Consider the following 20,226-nt stretch of genomic DNA (forward strand, 5'->3'; position numbering starts at 1 on the left):
TGGAAGGGGAACCTTCGCCCTAGTCTGAGATCCTGAGTGCTTTGGAGCATGTTTTCATCAAAGATCTCTCTGTACTTTGCTCTGTTCATCTTCACCTCAATCCCTCCCAGTCCCTAACGCTAAAAAACATCCATACAGCATGATGCTGCCACCACCATGCCTCACCGTATGGATGATGCCAGGTTTCCTCCAGACGGGATGCTTGGCATTCAGGCCAAAGAGTTCTTGGTTTCATCAGACGAGAGAATCTTGTTTCCAATGGTCTGAGAGTCCTTTAGGTGCCTTTTGGCAAACTCAAGTGGGCTGTCATGTGCCTTTTACTGAGGAGTCGCTTCCGTCTGGCCGCTCTACCATAAAAGCCTGATTGGTGGAGTGCTGCAGAGATGGTTGTCCTTCTGGTAGATTCTCCCATCTCCACAGAAGAACTCTGGAGCTCTATCAGAGTGACCATCAGGTTCTTGGCCACCTCCCTGACCAAGGCCCTTCTCCCCAGATTGCTCAGTTTGGCTGGGTGGCCAGCTCTAGGAAGAGTCTTGGTGGTTCCAAACTTCTTCCATTATAGAATGACGGAGGCCACTGTGCTGTTGGGGACCTGCAATGCTGCAGAAATGTTTTGGTACCCTTCACTAGATCTGTGCCTCCACACAATCCTGTCTCTGAGCTTTACAGACAATTCCTTTGACCTCATGCCTTGGTTTTTGCTCTGACATGCACTGTCTACTGTGGGACCTTATATAGTCAGGTGTGTGCCTTTCCAAATCATGTCCAATCAATTGAATTTACCACAGGTGGACTCCAAGTTGTAGAAACATCTCAAGAATGATCAATGGAAACAGGATGCACCTGCACTCAATTTCGAGTCTCTTACGAAGGGTCTGAATACTTATGTAAATGGGGTATTTCTGTTTAAAAATTTTATACATTTGCAAACCTTTCTATAAAAACCTGTTATTGGGTATTGTGTGTAGATTGATGAGGAACCAAATGTATTTCATCAATTTTAGAATAAGGCTGTAACGTAACAAAACGTGGGAAAATCGGAATAGTTTCCGAATGCACTGTAGCTCTCTGGATAGTACAGTTTACAGTTTTTATTCTACACTTTTTACACAAGGAGGCATCAACAGAGAAAATGGGTGAGTTTCTTTAATTGAGTGTGATACGATTGATTGAAGATCAATAGATTTAATGATTTAAAGGCTATAATATTGGATATAACATTGTGCAAAATCAAACACATTCATCACAATATTTTCCATGAGACAAGAAAGACTCATGGGTAGTTTACATCCCTGGAGGGAAAACTAATGTGGGTATTATAACAGTACTTATTACTATAATGCATACCACTTTATATTCAACTGATATAAATAAATCCAAAAAAAAGTTAAACTTGACACGTTGCTGGAATAGAGTATATGTTGCATACTGTTATGTTTACATTAGGTTCATAATTCAAGTCAAAATACACAGTCCTTGCCCTTGAAAATATCTCTTCACAGCATTTTACCCCAGAACAATAACGAAGTAGGCTTGTCTACGAAATACAAGGCCATTGAATATCATTTTTTAAACCGTGATCTTGAGAAACATCGAATGTTAATAGATATAAAGAAGAATACGATGTGAACATAATTCAATAGATAGCCTATCTAACAATAATTTTATTCAACTCACTTCCCTCCAATGCAACATCTGTGTTGCCTCAGTGTGGTATACGTTACTGACTGTAAACGTTGATAGCCTCTTATGTGTTCATTGTGCTGTTGTGTTATACCTTAGAACAACAACAAGACAATGAACACATAAGAGTCTATCAACTTTCACAGTCAATGTACAGAACAAGTGACCATTGGGTCACATAGAAAATGGGAAGGATATTCATTGTAGAACATTGGTGGGTAATTGAATCTTGGGCCAGCTTAACAGTGAGCCTGTATAGAGAGAGATAAGAGGGGGATAAAGAGAAGCAGATGAAGGATGGAGGGAAAGACAGGCACAGATTTAAGAGGGGAATTCAAGGAATGAACAAAGCAGCAAGATTGTATAGGCTGAGACAGGATAAAGAATAATAGACTAAGAGAGAACAGTATTGAAGAAAGAGTGATAGTGTGATGCCTTGCAGGTAGACCAGAATCGGATTAGGTCCGTAATACAGACAAACCACTGCATAAGTGTGCTATTATTGCAGCTCAGAGCCAAAGGGCCGAATTCAGCCAGAGAAAGTGTCTCTCATTCATCACAAATGCCTGCATATTCCACAACAGTAACATTAGCCTCCATAAAATCTATGAAAAAATACAATGCTGTGAAGATAGTTTCAATGGCATTGTCACAGCACAGATGAAAACAAGCTGCTTTGGGTCCAGATGCCGCACAGGGCAGATTCGCTTGCTTCTGTCTCCTGAGAGAGAGCCTTGAGTGTCTGTTTGTTCCTCTCTGTCTTTCATTGTTTCTTGTTTACTGGCTTTGCATACGAAGATTCAAGATGGCGGGAGTTCAGCTGGGCCTTCGCTCTTCCGCTTCCTTTTGGAAGCTTTTCTTGGTAAGCCATTCTCGTTCAAGATGGCGGTTTGGGGGCTTAAAATTGAGTGAGCAATCTGAGGTTCATAACTTACTTGTCATGGCTCACATGTGTACACAAGTAGGCATAAACAGGGGGGCAAAAAGGCCCCCTTTGCTCTTGGCTCTCGAGCAAAACACAAAGATGTACAGTCATCGGTGGTGAGCAACATTAGGTTGAAAATAGTCATGATCCTCTATTTGTCTGTTGGCTCATAAGGGATAAGCAGGGTCTGCTCTGAGGTTGAGAAGATAAAGAGGCCTGCTGGTGGTACCACAATACCATCCAAATGAATGGGTATTTGAAACAGACATAGTCTGTCTGAGAGCTTTGGAGTAGAAGTCCCATTCTTTACATCTATCGATCGGCTCAATCAATTTGTCGGGGTTTCACACAGTAGGCCTCCGATCATCTCAAATCACTCAAAATTGTGCTTCTTCTCCTTATGTAAGCTGGGGCAAGTCGCGGATACGTATTTTGCAATGTGCTTTTTAACGATGCCTCCAATTTCATGCAGATGGCGTGTGAATCGTAGTGTAGAGTGTTATTTGGTGGCACAATCTGTTATACTAGTTGGAAATCAAGAGGATTCAGAAAAGCAAACACATGAAGTTCCAGCGTTAACCACTTGCCTTGCCTTGCCTTGCCTTGCACAATAACCTAAAGAAGCTACTGCATAAAAGCCAGGGCAAGCGACTTACCAAACGATCATTTAAAAAGGATAATAATTTAACCTACATCACTTGCATGTTAAAAACACAGAGACAGGATGTTTTTGTCCCCATTGGTTTATAACAAAGTCAGATGTTTAGTCTATTCTTTAGAATCTTTTTAGCAGCTTCGTTCTCTTATTATACAAGCTCGACAATTTACCAAATCGAGTTGGAGACTATTTCAATGTTTATGTATGAAAGCAGGGACTTTTAACAGTATAATGGGCTAAGCAGCATGCGTTGCTCCAGAGCCTGCACGCGTTGACTCTCTACCTATTCTAACAGGGGTACAACCTCTGGAACGGCACAGCATATGCAGCTGTGCATCACAGTCACTAGTGGAAAATAGGCCTACAAGGTTGCAATTGTAAAAGTATCTCTATTTATGCTGACCGAAGACACCGTATTTTATCAAGAAAACAAATAAAAAATGTAAAAAACAGAAAACAGACCTGGAAAGCCTATAGTACTCTACAAGGTAAAAATGCATCAAATAGAGACGGACACAACAGAAAAATGCAAGCCATTGTTGTGTCCTCTTCAACACGTTCACATAGCCAACCTACAGTTGGGTTCTACTCACGTATTACAAAGGTAGGAGCAGGTTCAAAAAAATAAATACAAGTGTATTAATGCTCTATTAATCCTGCCCAAATGAAAATCACGTTTCTATGGCAACTTAATACCTAATTCAATTTCGCCAAAGCATTGTTCATTTCCTTTTAACACAAACAACCTTTGGTTCTGCGAAGTGGTGTTAACGGGCGCAGGAAGCCAAAGGAGCTCTGGTGTTAATATGTGGGTATCAACTGTCTTAACCCTGTTTGGCAGCTTTCATTCATTCACTCAACCGTAAGCGGGCAAATTTGCTCTGAAAGTGTGTTTGTCTGAGAGTGAGTCACTTTGACTATAGTCTCACTTGGACAGATTTACAGCACTTTGCATAGTAGTAGGCCGACAATGTGAGACTACGGACTCTGGCTTGCCCGACATGCCAAGACATACTTGCAATATCATATCAGCCATCCCCAAAATGGGTTGTGTTAGTTCGGAGTACTATACGCTCTTAGAAAAAAAGGCTTCCAAAAGACCACGATTGAGGACTGAAAAGATCTGAGAAGCTTTACTTTTCAATTGTAATGTCCTTTAAACAATTTGTTCTGGTCAAGATCAATCATGTAACTGCATTTCAAACTATATCAATAATAACACAGCTAGTCAGGGCAAATGAAACAAAAACACAGCTGATGCTTCAAAGAACGAGGACACTACAGAGCACAGCTATTAACAAAAAGCCTTCCTATACTAAAAGGTCTTTAGGACCTAGCTGCTTCCCATGATGCCTCCTGTGGTTGATGGCCTGCAATTCAGGAATGAGAAACGTTACATGTGAAAAACAGTTGAACTTCGCCTGACATCATTCCACGGACAAAACTAGGATTCAGATGTTGAAAACAAGTGTGCCTCCCAATTTCCAAGCTGCCTCGGCTGACAAATAGCCTCGCTCTGACATTCTTGAGCTTCCAAACGCTTGCCGTTTAATTTGAAAAACAACAGATTGATGGGGTGTTACTTGGGTGACACCCCCAAAACTAGACATCAATATTCTGGCAGCAATATTCTATACAAGAAGAGCAGAAGTCTGCTCCACTGAATTACATCAATCATGATGACCAATGATCCAAACAGGTTCCATGTCGGTTTTAAAGGGGCAGTGCAATTAAAACATGATTTTCCTGTTTTTTCATGATATTTCCACACTCTAACCAAGTTTCCACAGGTTTTATGCGAGTAAAGTCATACCACATAAATAAAATCACGACAGCTGTGACGGAAACAGGAAGTTTTGCTACACTTTTATAAATGCCTACAGATCGTTTGTTCGTTCGACATAGTGGGAACCTTTTGTGTCTGTCAAATTAATTACGCGAGAAATGGCGGTGGAATCGCCTTTATGAGCAAATATTGATATAACCACCATCATATCGACGTAAACTTGGAGTCCCGCGATGACACAGTGTGTGGTCCTCCCACTACGACTTGGAAAACCATGCAGTGTAGTAGGCTACAGCTGAAATAAGTTATGATGAACTTCACAGGGTGGTGAAAGTGCACAGTGATCTTGATGCTCCTTTCCAACAAATAACGAGGGTCTTCTGATGATTGGTGGTTGATGCTTGACTGCCGTTTGACAAATACAAATATTCTCGCTCTTATTCATAGTAATCTCATCATGTAGACTATCCAACCTGCACAGCCTACCTGCACTGGATCTGAGAGCTGACCAGAGTAGGCACATTCGCTATTTCACGCATATGTTTTTGTGACAAAACTAGAGTTGAAAATGCGATGGAAACACATTGAACTTTAGATTTTTATTCGGTACATGAAAACTTAAGCGAAAAAGTCAATTTTGTGTGCACTCAGATTGTTATCTGCAACAAGTCAGTTTGGTGGAAACACACCACTGGTGGGAAAATGCAAACATGTTTCTGCAGATTTCTAATATTCCCATGAAAACCTTTCTCCAATTGGATGGAAACCTAGTTCGAAATGTAAAAATTCTGATAAGGTCCTTTTTATGTAATAAATATCTGTTTTATGTAAAAAATCTGGAATTTCAGCCTGTTCAGGTGGGATTGTCACACTCATCTGTTTCACCAGTCTGGTGCTGTCACGTTCATTATAAGGATCGGACCAAGGCGCAGCGTGGTATGCGTACATTCTTATTTATTTAAAGAATGAAACACTGAACAAACTAACAAAATAACAAAGCGTGAAGCTATACAAACGAGTGCTGACAGGCAACTACACATAGACAAGATCCCACCAACACCAAAGAGAAATGGCTCCCTAAATATGATCCCCAATCAGAGACAACGATAAACAGCTGCCTCTGATTGGGAACCATATCAGGCCACCATAGACACCCCTAGTCACACCCTGACCTAACCAAAATATAAAGATAACAGAGGTATCTCAGGTCAGGGCGTGACAGTACCCCCCCCCCCCCCCCCCCCCCTCGGTGGCGGCTCCGGTTCCGTCGTTGGAGGTTCCGGACTGTGGACCGTCGTTGGAGTTTCCGGACTGTGGCCCGTCATTGGAAGTTCCGGACTGTGGCCCATTGTTGGAGGTTCCGGACTGTGGCCCGTCGTTGGAGGTTCCGGACTGTGAAACGTCGATGGAAGCTCTGGACTGGGAACTGTCTCCGGAAGCTCTGGATTGGGAACTGTCGCCGGAAGCTCTGGATTGGGAACTCTCGCCGTAAGTTCTGGACTGGGAACTGTCGCCGGAAGCTCTGGACTGGGAACTCTCGCCGGAAGCTCTGGACTGGGAACTGTCGCCGGAAGCTCTGGACTGGGAACTGTCTTCGGAAGCTCTGGATTGGGAACTCTCACAGGACGTACTGGATTGTGGAGGCGCACAGGAGGTCTGGTGCGTGGTACTGGCACTGGTGGCACCGGGCTGAAGACACGCACCTCAGGGCGAGTGCGGGGAGGAGGCACAGGACGTACTGGACTGTGGAGGCACACTGGAGGTCTGGAGCATGGTGCCGGCACTGGTGGTACCGGGCTGGTGACATGCACCTCAGGGCGAGTGCGGGGAGGAGGCACATGACGTACTGGACTGTGGAGGTGCACTGGAGATCTGGAGCGTAGAGCTGGCACAATGCGTCCTGGCTGGATGTTCACTTGAGCCCGGCAATTGTGGGGCGCTAGCACAGGACGCACTGGGCTGTGCAGACACACCGGAGACACAGTACGCAGAGCTGACGCAGGATATCCTGGTCCAAGGAGGTGTACTGGAGACCAGGAGCGCTGAGCCGGCACCATCCATCCTGGCTGGATGCCCATTCTAGTCCGGCAAATGCCAGGAGCTGGAATAGAGCGCACCGGGCTATGAATGCGAACTGGAGACACCATGCGCATCACTGCGTCACACAGTGTCTGACCAGTCACACGCTCCCCACGGTAAGCACGAGGAGTTGGCTCAGGTCTCCAACCTGACTCAGCCAATCTCCCCGTGTGCCCCCTCCAAATGTTTTATGGGGCTGCCTCTGATGCTTGTCTCGTTGGTACAACTCCTCGTAATATCGCCATTCTGCTTTCGCTGCCTCTATCTCCTCCTTAGGACTGCGATACTCCCCAGCCTGCGTCCAGGGTCCTGCTCCATTCAAAATCTCCTCCCAGGTCCATTCCTCCTGAACACGCTGCTTCTGTCACGTTCATTAAAAGGATCGGTCCAAGGCGCAGCGTGGTATGCGTACATTCATATTTATTTAAAGAATGAACACTGAACAAACTAACAAAACGAACAATACAAACAAGTGCTGACAGGCAACTACACATAGACAAGATCCCACCAACACCAAAGGGAAATGGCTACCTAAATATGATCCCCAATCAGAGACAACGATAAACAGCTGCCTCTGATTGGGAACCATATCAGGCCACCATAGACATACAAATCACCTAGAGCTACAAAAACCCAAGACATACAAAAACCCCTATACAATACAAAAACTAGCGTAGCCACCCTAGTCATACCCTGACCTAACCAAACTATAAAGAAAACAGAGATATCTCAGGTCAGGGCGTGACAGGTGCTTGTGTCCACCCCCCTCCAAGTGTCGCCCATTTGCCCCATTGTCCCCTGTGCATTTATACCTGTGTTTTCTGTGTGTTTCGTCAAGCCTATTAGCGTTATTCCCGTACTCCTGTCTTTCCTCTCTAGTCCCTGTTTTCTAGTTTTCTCGGTTTTGACCATTCTGCCTGCCGTTCTGTATATTGTGACACTGCCCTGGATTACTGACCTCTGTCTGCCCTGACCTTGAGCCTGCCTGTTGTTCTGTACCTTGTGACACTGCTCTGGATTACTGACCTCTGCCTGCCCTTGACCTGTCATTTGTCTGCCCCCTGTTTTTGTAATAAACTTTTATGACTTTCGAACGGTCTGCATCTGGGTCTTATCCTGAGGTCTGATAGGGATGGAACATTTGGCCCACATCATGATGTCACAATGAGATCTGATTATAATAGACCGATAACTGTTCATTTGGGTAAGGGGGTGGTCTCTAGACCATCCTATCAGCCAATCAGGGCTGTGTATGTACAGTACCAGTCATAAGTTTGGACACTCATTCAAGGGTTTATCTTTATGTTTTACTATTTTCTACATTGTAGAATAATATTGAAGACATCAAAACTATAAAATAACACATATGGAATCATGTAGTGACCAAAAAAGTGATAAACAAATAAAAATATAATTTATATTTGAGATTCTTCAAGGTAGCCACTTTTTGCCTTGATGACAACTTTGCACACTCTTGGCATTCTCTCAACCAGCTTCATGAGGTAGTCACCTTTACATGATTTAAATTAACAGGCGTGCCTTGTCAAAATAAATTTGTATGCGTTTGAGGCAATAAGTTGTGTTGTGACAAGGTAGGGATAGTATACAGAAGATAGCCCTATTTGGTAAAAGACCAAGTCCATGTTATGGCAAGAACAGCTCAAATAAGCAAAGAGAAACGACAGTCCATCATTACTTTAAGACATGAAGGTCAGTCAATACAGTTTCTTCAAGTGCCCAAAAACCATCAAGCGCTATGATGAAACTGACTCTCATGAGGACCGCCACAGGAAAGGAAGACCCAGAGTTACCTCTGCTGTAGAGGATAATTTCATTAGAGTTAACTGCACCTCTGGGGAAAAAACACTACTAAAGGACACCAATAATAAGAAGAGACTTGCTTGGGCCAAGAAACACGAGCAATGGACATTAGACCGGTGAAAATCTGTCCTTTGGTCTGATGAGTCCGAATTTTAGATTTTTGGTTCCAACCGCTGTGTCTTTGTGAGATGCACAGTAGGTGAACGGATGATCTCTGCATGCGTGGTTCCCACCGTGAAGCATGGAGGAGGAGGTGTTATGTGTGAGGGTTCTTTGCTGGTGACACTGTCTGGGATTTATTTAGAATTCAAGGCACACTGAACCAGCATGGCTGCCAGCATTCTGCAGCGATATGCCATCCCATCTGGTTTGCACTTAGTGGGAATATAATTTGTTTTTCAACAGGACAATGACCCAAAACACACCTCCTGGCTGTGTAAGGGCTATTTGACCAATAAGGAGAGTGATGGTGCTGCATCAGATGACCTGGCCTCCACAGTCACCCGATCTCAACCCAATTGAGATGGTTAAGGATGAGTTGGAAGGAAAAGCAGCCAACAAGTGCTCAGCATATGTGGGAACTCCTTCAAGACTGTTGGAAAAGCGTTCCTCATAAAGTTGGTTGAGAGAATGCCAAGATTGTGCAAAGCTGTCGTCAAGGCAAAAAGTGGCCACTTTGAAGAATCTCAAATATAAAATATATTTCGATTTGTTTAACACTTTTTTGGTTACTACATGATTTCAAATGTGTTATTTCACAGTTTTCATTTCTTCACTATTGTTCTACAATGTAGAAAATATTAAAAATAAAGAAAAACCCTTGAATGAGTAGGTGTGTCCAAAATTTTGACTGGTACTGCAAATATATTCACATTTGTTTCCTAATGCCCACAAGGTCAGAATGAGCATTTCAAGGGCCAAAGGAGGCTCAGGGATATAAATGATTGTATAGTTATTCTCATTAAATGAACACATACAGTGATTTATTAGACATATAGTGATGATAAAAAAAATGGAATTACAAAGACTGCATGGGGGCCTTAAGGTCAAATTTCACCCTAAAGTCAATGTCAATGATATAGAAAAAGAATGTGAATGAATGATAGCATTGTCAGCTAACATGTAATTGACCTCAGACATTTAATCAGTAGGATATCACAAACCAGACTGTTAGCAAGAGGTGGAAGCAAGGTTGTTAGTGAAGGTGTATTGACCGTAATGAAACAGAGATAACTGCAGGAGCCAGAAGGCAATAAGCAATTTGTGTGCAAGTGTATTGTATTGGGGTAGTTACCTGTGTTAGGAACGCATAATATTTAAGTGGCCACAAGGGGGCCCCTTCAGGCCATTCTAGAGGTCAAAGAGAATAATACATAGCAAAGACACAATACATGAATGAACCCTTCAGCCTACTTTTCATCTTCCTTTCCTCTGTCTTTCCTTAGCTGACAGTGAAAGAATGTGTCATGTGCCTTCCCATAATGATACAAAATGTAGGATTGTAGAGGTTAATTCAAGGTTCAAATTCACAATACATTCTTGAAACCGACCACTCCTCTTCCAGGTTTCTAATAAAACAGTCTTCTCACGATTTGTAGTCAGAATAACCTGCAGGCCTGGGTCTGTAAAAAAAAAAAAAAAAGTGTTATCAAAAAGCCATGCAACAACTGAGACTCAATACCGAGCAGCCCTTGGCCCAGACCGTGCCACAATGGCCTTGCTGTGTCTAATCATTTCTTCCCCGGTTGCCCTAGCTCCGTCGTCTCACAGTGCACCATTCACATCTCTGAAATGAAGTTAAACTGAGCCGGCCTCATGGAGAAAATGAGGGAGGGAGAGATGGAAAGTAGAAGGGCGGGGGGAGGGAGGGGGGGGGTAGGCTGTCTGCCAACAAGGCTGGCTGCTAGGCAGTGAATTCACCAGTGACTATGCGTCTGTGACACGAGAACGCAGTGGCCGATAGTGATAACATGATACCATTCACTCACAGCAGTGCTGCTGTGTCACCTGCTTGTAGACTATGGGTGCATTTAATTAACGATGCAACAACTGTGTTCTTGGTAAGTCCTTCCTCTATTCAAGTGACTGGACAAGCCACATTAACTTGATAGTCCACACAGACAGAGGAAGTGGGGGCAGCACTCTCTCTCTTCTTCTCCTTCATCCCTCCATCCTCTGACCCCATTCAAACAAAGAGACATGTCTGAAACGAAGAACTGGGCTTATGGCTCTTAATTCTGTAGAATCATCTGTTTCGCATCTCTGTTTCTCCTGGGTTCGGGCTGACTGGGAGTCTTATCCTAATGGCAAATCAACTAACTTATGATTTGTAGCTTTTCTACTTAACTGACTTTGCACTGCTACAGCAGCACAAGCCTGAGGCAATGACTAGAAGAGCATCAACTAAACATCATATGATCCTATAGCTATGGGGAGATCATATTATTAATATTATTAATTATCATCTTATTTCTAAACTTTCTTGCCTAGTTAAAATATTAGAGGGATTCATTCTCAGCTAATTATCTTTTAAATGTTTTCTAAATGTACAGTATCAGTCTACATTGTAAAATAATGGTGAAGACATCAAAACTATGAAATAATACATATGGAATCATGTAGCAAAAGTGTTTAAACAAATCAGAATATATTTGAGATTTTAAATTGAGATGATTTGGGATGAGTTGGACTGCAGAGTGAAGGAAAAGCAGCCAACAAGTGCTAAGGATATGTGGGAACTTCTTCAAGACTGTTGGAAAAGCATTCCAGGTGAAGCTAGTTGAGAGAATGCCAAGAGTGTGCAAAGCTGTCATCAATGTAAAGGGTGGCTACTTTGAAGAATCTCAAATATAAAATATATTTAGATTTGGTTAACACTATTTTGGTTACTACATTTTATTTATTTATCTGTTATTTTACCAGGTAAATTGACTGAGAATACGTTCTAATTTGCAGCAACGACCTGGGGAATAGTTACAGGGGAGAGGAGGGGGATGAATGAGCCAATTGTAAACTGGGGATTATTAGGTGACTGTGATGGTTTGAGGGCCAGATTGGGAATTGAGCCAGGACACCGGGGTTAACACCCCTACTCTTACGATAAGTGCCATGGGATCTTTAATGAGCTCAGAGAGTCAGGACACTTGTTTAACGTCCCATTCGAAAGACGGCACCCCTACACAGGGCAGTGTCCCCAATCACTGCCCTGGGGAATTGGGATATTTGTTTAGACCAGAGGAAAGAGTGCATGCCATTGGCCCTCCAACACCACTTCCAGCAGCATCTGGTCTCCCATCCAGGAACTGACCAGGACCAATCCTGCATAGCTTCAAAGCAAGCCAGCAGTGGTATGCAGGGTGGTATGCTGCTGGCAAACATGATTCCATATGTTTTATTTCATAGTTTTGATGCATTCACTATTATTCTACAATGTAGAAACTGGTAAAAATAAAGAAAAACCCTTGAATAAGTTGGTGTCCAAACTTTTGATTGGTACTGCACATCAGTCGGGTTTTCTACCAGGTCATAGCACTATCTCTGCTGCTAGTTGTAAATTATGTGGTTAACTGTATGGATAAAAGGCAACATTGCGCTGCCTTCTTCATTGACCTGTCAAAGTATTTTGATAGTGTTGATCACTCACTGCTAACTCAATTGGCCTAGACCAGGCTGCATGTAACTACTTAAAAAATTACTTGACAGATAAAACTCAATGTGTATCTACTGGTGGTGTTAAATCAGGTTTCCTGGATATTACCAAATGTGTCCCGCAGGGGTCGATTCGTCCTTTACTTTTTTACATCAACAATATCGACTTGTCTGTGACAAATTGTATCTTGCAGTTGTATGCCGATAATACTGTTGTGTGCTAATGCCTCCAGGGTTGACCAGGCTCTATCTGAACTACAGTCTGCCTTAATTGTATTACAGAAAAACTTTATTGACCTGAAATGAGTATTGAATGCAAGTAAGACTAAGTATATGTTGTGCTCTAGAGCACACAAAAATAACTCTGATGATTTAAGTATACACAGTGCATTCGGAAAGTAGTCAGAACCCTTCCTTTTTTCCACATTTTTTTACGTTACAGCCATATTCTACAATTTATCAAATAAAATATGTTCCTCATCAATCTACATGCAATACTCCATAAGGACAAAGCGAAAACAAGTTTTTAGAAATGTTTGCAAATGTATTACAAATAAAAAACCTTAATACCTTATTTACAAATGGTCGCCAAAAAGTCGCCAAGAACACAGTGGCCTCCAGTTTGGAACCACCAAGACTCATCCTAGAGCTGGCCACCCAGCCAAACTGAGCAATCGGGGGAGAAGGGCTTTAGTCAGGGAGGTGACCAAGAACCCGATGGTCACTCTGACAGAGCTCCAGAGTTCTTCTGTGGAGATGGGAGAACCTTCCAGAAGGACAACCATCTCTGCAGCACTCCACCAATCAGGCCTTTATGGTAGAGTGGCCAGAAGGAAACCACGTCTCAGTGAAGGGCACATGACGGCCCGCTTGGAGTTTCCCAAAAGGCACCTAAAGGACTCTCAGACAATGAGAAACAAGATTCTCTGGTCTGATGAAACCAAGGTTGAACTCTTTGGCCTGAATGCCAAGCGTCACGTTTGGAGAAAACCTGGCACCATCCCTACGGTGAATCATGGTAGTGGCTGCATCATGCTGTGGGTATGTTATTCGGTGGCAGGGACTGGGAGACTAGTCAGGATCAAGGGAAAGATGAAGGGAGGAAAGTGCAGAGAGATCTTTGATGAAAACCTACTCCAGAGTGCTCAGGACCTCAGACTGGGGTGACGGTTCACCTTCCAACAGGACAACGACCCTAAGCACACAGCCAAGACAACGTAGGAGTGGCTTCGGGACAAGTCTCTGAATGTCCTTGGGTGGCCCAGAAAAATCCCGGACTTGAACTCGATCTAACATTTCTGGAGAGACCTGAGAATAGCTGTGCAGCGACGCTTCCCATCCAACCTGACAGAGCTTCAGAGGATTTGCAGAGAAGAATGGGAGAAACTCCCCAAATACAGGTGTGCCAAGCTTGAAGCATCATACCCAAGAAGACTTGAGGCTGTCATCGCTGCCAAAGGTGTTTCAACAAAGTACTGAGTAAAGGGTCTGAATTTTTATGTATTTATGTGATATTTAAGTTTTTTGTTTTTCATAAATTTGCAAACATTTCTAAAAACCTGTTTTTGCTATGTCATTATGGGATATTGTGTGTGGATTGATGAGTGAAACCCACCCCGATTTAATCAATTTTAGAGTATGGCTGTAACGTAAGAAAATGTGGAAAAAGTCAAGAGGTCTGAATACTTTCCAAAAGCACTGTATACTTTGGATGGTGTCCAAATATCTGGGCATCTGGATAGATGAAAAGCTGTCTTTTATAAATCGTAGATGATGGGTTGGTTAAGAAGCTGAGACTAAAAATGGGCTTCTTCCTTAGAAATAGGTCCTGCCACTCGCTAAAAAGTAGATTATTCAGTCGACGTTCCTATCGGTCCTAGCCTACGGCGACATCATCGATATGAACACAGCTACCACTTCATTAAAGCCGTTAAATGCAGTTTATCATAGCGCACTGTGCTTGATTACGGGCGACAATTTTAGTACTCATCACTGCATTCTCTACCAGAAAGTTGGTTGGCCCTCTTTGATGTCATTTAGGTTGATACATTGCTATGTTTTCATTTATAAACCTTTTACAAAAAAAGTCCCACTGGACCTAACATCTTTACTAAACATACGCGCTACCACACCTGGTCTCAGGGATGGTTAACTCTGGAAATTCCTTTGGTCTCTCCTGGGTTAGATAAATCCGCTTTTCTTGCACCTTATTTGTGGGACAATCTTCAAAATGTTCATAAGTGTGTTGTTTTTGTGCCTTTAGGGAAATTCAGAAAGCTAAATGATTTTATTACTGATGAGGTGTTTGTTTTTTATGACTGTGTTTTCGCTTTCTGCTTGCATTTCTGTATTTTCTGTAATGTATGTAATTTAGGGCTCATCTATAAAATAGACCTTAGTCTCAGTAGGACAACCTGATAAAATAAAGGTAAAATACAGTGGGGAGAACAAGTATTTGATACACTGCCGATTTTGCAGGCTTTCCTACTTACAAAGCATGTAGAGGTCTGTAATTTTTATCATAGGTACACTTCAACTGTGAGAGACGGAATCTAAAACAAAATTCCAGAAAATCACATTGTATGATTTTTAAGTAATTAATTTGCATTTTATTGCATGACATAAGTATTTGATACATCAGAAAAGCAGAACTTAATATTTGGTACAGAAACCTTTGTTTGCAATTACAGAGATGATACGTTTCCTGTAGTTCTTGACCAGGTTTGCACACACTGCAGCAGGGATTTTGGCCCACTCCTCCATACAGACCTTCTCCAGGTCCTTCAGGTTTCGGGGCTGTCACTGGGCAATACGGACTTTCAGCTCCCTCCAAAGATTTTCTATTGGGTTCAGGTTTGGAGACTGGCTAGGCCACTCCAGGACCTTGAGATGCTTCTTATGGAGCTACTCCTTAGTTGCCCTGGCTGTGTGTTTCGGGTCGTTGTCATGCTGGAAGACCCAGCCACGACCCATCTTCAATGCTCTTACTGAGGGATGGAGGTTGTTGGCCAAGATCTCATGATACATGGCCCCATCCATCCTCCCCTCAATACGGTGCAGTCGTCCTGTCCCCTTTGCAGAAAAGCATCCCCAAAGAATGAGGTTTCCACCTCCATGCTTCACGGTTGGGATGGTGTTCTTGGGATTGTACTCATCCGTCTTCTTCCTCCAAACACGGCGAGTGGAGTTTAGACCAAAAAGCTATATTTTTGTCTCATCAGACCATATGACCTTCTCCCATTCCTCCTCTGGATCATCCAGATGGTCATTGGCAAACTTCAGACGGGCTTGGACATGCGCTGGCTTGAGCAGGGGGACCTTGCATGCGCTGCAGGATTTTAATCCATGACGGCGTAGTGTGTTACTAATGGTTTTCTTTGAGACTGTGGTCACAGCTCTCTTCAGGTCATTGACCAGGTCCTGCCGTGTAGTTCTGGGCTGATCCCTCACCTTCGTCATGATCATTGATGCCCCACGAGGTGAGATCTTGCATGGAGCCCCAGACTGAGGGTGATTGACTGTCATCTTGAACTTTTTCCATTTTCTAATAATTGCGCCAACAGTTGTTGCCTTCTCACCAAGCTGCTTGCCTATTGTCCTGTAGCCCATCCCAGCCGTGTGCAGGTCTACAATTGTATCCCTGACGTCCTTATACAGCTCTCTGGTCTTGGCCGTCGTGGAGAGGTTGGAGTCTGTTTGATTGAGTGTGTGGACAGGTGTATTTTATACAGGCAACGAGTTCAAACAGGTGCAGTTAATATAGGTAATGAGTGGAGAACAGGAGGGCTTCTTAAAGAAAAACTAACAGGTCTGTGAGAGCCGGAATTCTTACTGGTTGGTAGGTGATCAAATACTTATGTCATGCAATAAAATGCAAATTAATTACTTAAAAATCATACAATGTGATTTTCTGAATTTTTGTTTTAGATTCTGTCTCTCACAGTTGAAGTGTACCTATGATAAAAATTACATACCTCTACATGCTTTGTAAGTAGGAAAACCTGCAAAATCGGCAGTGTATCAAATACTTGTTCTCCCCACTGTATATAAAATATCAGTCTCACTCGTTTTATTGACTGAGCAGCTGAAAGCTGAGTTGATATTCAGTTGTACTGTGCTATAATTATTTGTGTACGCTGTCCTACCCACTCTTGATCGAGCTTCACTGCGGTTGTTTGTTACTCTCACCAACACATACAGTACATCAGCTTCCTATGACAGATGATGTACAACGAGTTGCCATGGTAACCCCATGTCTGGATGATAGCCGATTTGGCCTTAGCTTGTTTCCTGCTGTGCTTGGCATTACATCAGCAGAAATGTGAAGAAATTGTGTTTTGGCCGAGTGTTTGTTTCCATGCCCTCTCTTGCCACCCACTCAAAGGGTTAATCGGGTTAGTGAACACTGTGATTGGAGGGCTGGGAGTATAGAGTGATGGGTTTCGTATTTCAGCAACTCTTATGCAGAGTTATCATGCGTTTATGTGAAATATTATACTGTGCCCGGTAGCAATGTTAAAGGGTAAGTGGAATTGCATGGTGATGTAATACTGAAAAAAACAGTGTCCCTCTCTGTGTGTGTGTGTGTGTGTGTGTGTGTGTGTGTGTGTGTGTGTGTGTGTGTGTGTGTGTGTGTGTGTTTACATCAGTATGTGCCAAAGGGTGCCATTCCAATTATGACTCACCAGGACACAGAATGACTCCAGTGTTTGTTTGGTTGGTCAGTGGCTGAGTAAGACATTTAGAATTGAAAACGTCTTTCATTTCTCTCTACCTCAGCCCCTACGTTAATACTAATTCATGAGACATATGCAAGTCATGAAAATGCACACAATGCCGTATACAAACAGGATACAGTTATTTTATTTTCCTGACAATTAATGAGGCATGTACTACTGTGTTTAAACAACATCTTCTGCCAATGCTTTAGATATTTGGAAATGTCTAATAGGACAACTGTGCCCTCTATTGGGTGAAATACACATTACAAGAAGAATATCCTCAATCAAATTTCATAATGAAATAATTATACTTGCTATGAATATTGCATTGATTAATGTCCTGCATCGATTTCTGCATTATATAGAAGCACATTTACATGTTTTTTATTATTCTCACTATGAAAGTCCTCAGTCAGTGAAGGCTTTGAGCTACTTCAACATGTTTCGTGAATGTGGTACAGAAAAAATGTGTGATGCTGATTGATAAAGGGACACATAAAGTAATATTCATATGATAAAGCATAGGGTGCAAAGAGTATTTCATATCTCGCTGAGTCATCGCTTCCAAATGTTTCCCTTCATTGCTAGGTTGCTATCTTTCATAGTTTGGTTAGGTTTGTTGCACACACTGGCGCACAGAACTATTTGCACGTTCGTGGGCCATCCATTTTCGTCAACCCAATATTACCCTGATACATGATCGACTAGCTGTAGGCCTATTCAGCCTAAAATTACCATTGCTTTTGTCTGCTGGCCAGACTATAGACGGCAAAGTTTGTGAACACAGATCTCAAAACAAGGTGCCGGGAGCAACTAAATAAAGCTGCTCTGATATGTCAAACAAAATGCCCTTTGAATGCAATGGTTTATGCCGTATTATTTTGGCATTCCTCATTCCGGTACATGTGTTTCTTAAAAAATATATGCAGCTCGGTTACTCATGCATTTTTGAGTCATTCATTTCGGCATATGACGTCACGCTATTGAAAATGTATATATTGTTTTGTTAATAGAATTACTCATTCAAATAATTTAATAGGATCTCTATGGTTTTGTTACTCATAACTCATAACTCAAAACTGCTTGCCTGCCTTACTGGCAACTGTTCAGACTATTTAGCAACAGAAAATAGATTGACATAGTATATTTAAAAATATATATACATATATATACATTTGTATTAAAGCACATGTGTTTATTTTTTACATTAGTTAACATGAGGAATAGATAGATATAGATAGGTAAGTTATAGGGTTCAACAATAGTTACTTGCAAACAAACCATATTATTTTATAATTTTAAAGCATAAAAGGAGCCAAGGAGGCCGAAATGTTAAAATATGAATGAAACTTTTTTTTGCCAGTATAAAGTGCAAAACAAAAAGGGAACACTCATTTCGGTTCAGCACTTTATTTCACTCTTCACTGACACTTTTTGTATTCTTTAAGTATGTAACTGGCTGGTGGACTAAGTAAGGGTCATGGTTACGGTTAAGGGGAAACTTGGACATAAATAGCTTGCGCCTCATTTTTGATAAATGAACAAGTGAATGAATGAATGAATGAATACTTTATTGTCCCATAGGGAAATGTGTCTGGCAACAACACAGGCATTCAAATTTCCCTATGGGACAATGACGTGTTCATTCATTCGTTCATTCATTCATTCGTTCATCCATTCATAATTAAGTGCAAGCTATTTAAGTCCAAGCATCTCCTTAACCGTAACTCTTATTTAGTCTATCAGCCAGTTCCATACTAAAAAGAATACAAAGCCCTATAACAAATACGGCATCAAACACCTTTGCTGCAGTAAAGTTAAGACAGTTTCCCATAAAGCATCAATCAACACAGTACCGTCAATAGATCCTCTTCTCAGGGCAGCATGCCAACTTCGAGATGTAGCCAGTAACAAGGCAGACACGTGCAGCAGGTTTCACTGACTCAAAGAAGTCTTCATGTTGATGGACCAAGCAACACACACGGGGGTGAGAGGATTTACTTCAGAAATAGTCGGCATCCCAAAGAGCTCTGGTCAACAGTAGTGCACTATATGGGGAATATGATGCTATTTGGGATGCGCTCTGACCGAAGGAGATGCTTAGCAACTTTCCCAGAACCAGACAGTGAGGGAGTGTACCATTCTAGATGTTATGGCTGTTTTTCTCCCCAGCCGAACATAATTGTTCTGGGGATCCATGCCAATACTCTGTGGCTCATGAGGTAAAGAGTAAAAGCTTATTTGGACCTGGCACTAAATCAAAGAGGTTCCTTTCCCCCCCCTTTGGTAAGATAAACAAATGTTTTTGTCAGTGGGAAAAACATCCTCTTTAGTCTTTTAGTGGCTCAGACTGTATTTTTAAGCTCCAGAGAGGATTGTGTTCACCTGCCTCAGTGCCTCAGCATATTTAGCATAGCATACATTATTTTGATATTGAAAAATGCATGCTAAACTTACGTTTGGGTTCCATCTGGCCCATTCTTAATGAAAAACAGTTAATCATTTGTCATCTGTGTAATAGCCTCAGGCTTAGTCCAGATTCCAATTTGTAATGTCTGTAGTTCAGCCCACACTGTGACAGTGCCAGGGGTGCTATATAACATTCACAGAAACACACCCAATAAACAGAGGGTCTAGGAATATAAATGTTCTTCGGAGGCCGTCCAACTGCATTCCCACTGAGCACAGACGTCAATTCAACGTCTATTCCACATTGGTTCAATGTTTTGTCATTGAAATGACGTGGATACAACGTTGATTCAACCAGTGTGTGTCCAGTCAGTTCATTTCACAGCTCTATACATTTTTCAGTAGGCCTTTTACTCAGCCTGTATGTAAATGTATTTTGGAGGGAGAATTTAGCCTGGCCTCCATTTATATAGCTTAAATATAATAGGACTGCACT

This window comes from Oncorhynchus mykiss, chromosome 30 (assembly GCF_057628025.1).
Source record: "Oncorhynchus mykiss isolate SJ-2025 chromosome 30, ASM5762802v1, whole genome shotgun sequence".
NCBI lineage: Eukaryota > Metazoa > Chordata > Actinopteri > Salmoniformes > Salmonidae > Oncorhynchus > Oncorhynchus mykiss.